This window comes from Mus pahari, chromosome 10 (genome assembly GCF_900095145.1).
Source record: "Mus pahari chromosome 10, PAHARI_EIJ_v1.1, whole genome shotgun sequence".
Classification (NCBI taxonomy): domain Eukaryota; kingdom Metazoa; phylum Chordata; class Mammalia; order Rodentia; family Muridae; genus Mus; species Mus pahari.
Window position 1 is genome coordinate 20,470,029 of NC_034599.1, and position 3,497 is coordinate 20,473,525.

Genomic DNA, 3,497 nt, shown 5'->3' on the forward strand with positions numbered 1-3,497 from the left:
TAATATATCATCCCTTCTAAAGCAATATTATTGTTATCATGTTAGCTTGTCAGACCAACTCTACCCTTCTATGTCTCTCTGTTTAAAAATGAGTGCCATACAGACTACTGGTTCACTCTATTTAGCTTCCAGAGAAATTTCTTATATACCTCATTTACCAAATAGACTTCCCATCGAGGGAGCAAGGTTAATTTATTTCCAGAAAGATGTTGGAATAAAGATGTGCCATATTTAGCCACAGAAATACTGTCAAATAGCATCTTGGGGAGAAAGTGGCAGTGTAGCCGCAGTTTTAAAAGGCAGCCAGGAACTCACATTGCATCTGCACTTTAAAAATAGACAAGCAGCTATGATTATAATTTAGCTCCCCAGCACGTAAGCATGGTTTGAGCAGGAAGTGGGAGTGCATCTTCTCAGCCTGATAAGAGTCTCTAATGCAAGACATATGCTTTGCTGCTTAGCTGGCAAGCTAGGCCTCGTCAGAAGGAAGACAGCATATATATTTATCTTAGCTGAAACTTATAAATCTTGGAAGATTTTTAAATTACTTGTGAATAAAGCTACGACATCAAGAGTGTGTGGTGTAGACTCAATTTTGAAAAGATAGTTTCATTTGAAGAAAATAAAGACTTGAAGTAATTTCCAGGGGAAAATTCATTAAGTTTGTTAGGCATTGCAAAGCTGCTACCTCAGGGCAGCCTCAGCAGGGCAGGGTGATCCCTTACACAAATCACTGCTGGTGAAGAATACGTGCCTAGCAAGAAGAGTAGCAACAACAACAACTGCACCCCAATGTCTATAAAAGATCAAAAGTGAGCTTTCTAAGTGTTTCATGTTTCAAGAACATTTTATAATAATTATTCATAGCTCAACTTAGAACACATAAAAATAAGACCAAATGCATTTGTGGTTACTCTTATGTTTCTGGAAGAAACTGATAGTTCTAAACTTCCAGACAAGTTTTTTAGAAAAAGGAGAAAACAGACCAACATGGTTCAGCAATGGACACACAATAGTATATCAGCATAGACTGTTCAGTTTTCCAATCTGTATTAAAAATAATGAATAGGGGACAAATTCAAAACCTATCATCAAAATTCAAATGCAATTCTTTAACATGTGATATAATTCATAATAAGAAAAAGCTGAGACACATGGAAAACATTATAAAGGGACTTTGATTTTAACTTGTATTCCTTTACAAACAGAAGTCTTGGAATAATTCTCTGTTTATTCAGAATAAGAATGAATGTACTCATTCAGCAAATAGTTATTGTTTATTGTTTCCTGCACATGAGCTTCTGTCGTCCTTGCAGAGATCTGGCAGTGGGAAAGGTAGATAGGGTGATGGCACTCAAGTAGTTGACGGTCAAGAGGCAGGTAAAGGAAGAGTCCTTCAAGCCTACAAGGGTGAGGTGTTGTGGGTGACAGAATAGGTGGGGGCTATCTTAATCGAATACTGAAGGAGAGCTTTGTTTGCGATGAGACCTGAACAAGAAGACACCAAATTACTTCCCCTCACCCCTACTTTCTCTTCCTCTCCCCCTTCTTTCTTTTCCTCTCTGCTCTCTCTTTTTCTTCCCTCCCCTCTCTTTCTTTCTGCCTTGTAGGAATCCTAAGAAGGAAGTGCTAATGCACAGATCCTGATGCTGAAGAAATCTAGTGAAGTCTGAAGATGGTAACTGAGAAATAAAAAGAAAGGAGTTTGGAGAAGGTATAGACCAGATCAGACTGGAGCTACGGTGCCATGGTAATATGGTTTGGATAAGCATCCCCCCCCCACAAAGGCCCATATGTTAAGGGCTGAAACCCTTACATATGTGGGGGCTGAAACCCTTACATATTTACATAGGTGAAGTCTAATCTGATAGTCTAAGTAGACTTCAGGGTCCACAGTTGGTAGTGCCGTTTGGGAAGGGTTAGGAGGTGTGGCCTTTCTGGAAGGAGTATGTTCTTGGGGGCTGGTGGGTGGGGGCTTTGATAGCTAAAGTCCCAGCCTATTTCCATGTACCTCTCTCTGCTTTTAGCTTATGGTTAAGAATGGGATCTCTTAGCTTCCTGCTTTGGCTGTCATGCCCGCCTGATGCCACGTTTCCCTGCCTTTATAGATTCTACCCATCTGGAAACTGAAGCCCAGAAAAACTCTTCATTCTCTAAGTGGGGTCACCCATGATATCTCACCGTGGCATCAGGGAAGTAGCTAGTACATCAAGCAAAGGAAGTTATGTCATTGGAGCATGCCTTTGATAGAAATATTGGGAACCTAGCCTTTTCTTGTTCCTGCTTTTACTCCCTGGCCACCACAAGCTAAGCAACTCCTTCTGTCTTGTGCTGCCACAATGATCTTCTCTCATTCTACAGGTCCAGGAGCAATGTGTCTACCTATTGTGGATAGAAACTTCCCAAAGTGTGAGGTGAAAGAAGCCTTTAAGGTGACTTTTCTCGGGTATTTTGGTACAGTAATGGAAATGATAAGTATAGGGACATCAAATTCTCTGGAAAAGATGGTTCTGTTCTAAAGAGATCAAGTGAGTTGGGATCGTGTAATATTGAACACCCCAGTTTTCTGCAATCCTCCTCATGCTTCCTTAAACATCATCTTCCCTGTAACCTCCTATATCCCTATATGCTCCCACTTCATGTTCCTCCTGACCCCTGTGAAACCACCTGCTGTCTCTGGGGCTATCTTTTGTATGTATGTCTTTAATATCATTTAAAACATAAATTCATGTTTTTGTGTGTTTATATCCTGCACTTAAGTATAACTTCATCTAAGAAACCAGTTAGTGTATTTTAGTATGTTTATACCCCAAGATTGCACACTATTGTCTAATACTATGGGGGTCTGAAAATAAATTACTAGATTACTAAACTATGGAAGTTGGAAAAAGGAGGACCCTGTAATTTTCTTCTGTCCTTGAAGCCATGCTTTGGTTATTGCCTACATTTAAAGGCCTATTCTTGTGATCATTTGTAAAGACAAATGAGTATTCTCTATGGAGATGAAATACTAGGCAGTGATCCTTCAAAGTATTTCAGCATTCGTTACCTTCTTTGGGAAGTTATGATGTCTTGCTGTCCCTTTGGTGGGTGAAGTGCTAACACTTTAAAGGTGAGTCCACTGTAGATGTGGCTGTCGCAGGTTTTCTGTTTAGGTTATTTTTCCATTCCAGCGTGATGACCTCTGCTCTCCACTGGAAGGATACAGAGGCACAGCTCCTAGCAGTGATTAAGGTAAGTTCAGGATGGCTGAGGGTGCATACTGCAGAACAGAGCTCTTACTGAAAGCTGGACATGTAACCTCACATGACTAATAACTAATAACAATTTCTTGGGAGTATTTTGCCTTGATGAAAACCAATGTAGTAACACATACTGGAATTGGAAATAGGGTTCATTATGAATGTAAGCCTTAACATGCAAGCTTATGGAAAACATCTCTGAGCTGAAATACTGTCAGATTAGTACTGTACAATCTTCATACACACAGAACTCCT

General features: G+C 40.0%; 1 long non-coding RNA gene across 1 annotated transcript; it reads left to right on the top strand.

Moving 5' to 3' along the window:
* The first annotated feature begins 1,316 nt into the window (after nt 1-1,316).
* Nucleotides 1,317-2,747, top strand: LOC115064830. Its single transcript, XR_003844658.1, has 3 exons — nt 1,317-1,380; nt 1,611-1,750; nt 2,109-2,747. It is a non-coding gene; the product is annotated as an uncharacterized LOC115064830 (long non-coding RNA).
* Nucleotides 2,748-3,497: the final 750 nt, after the last annotated feature.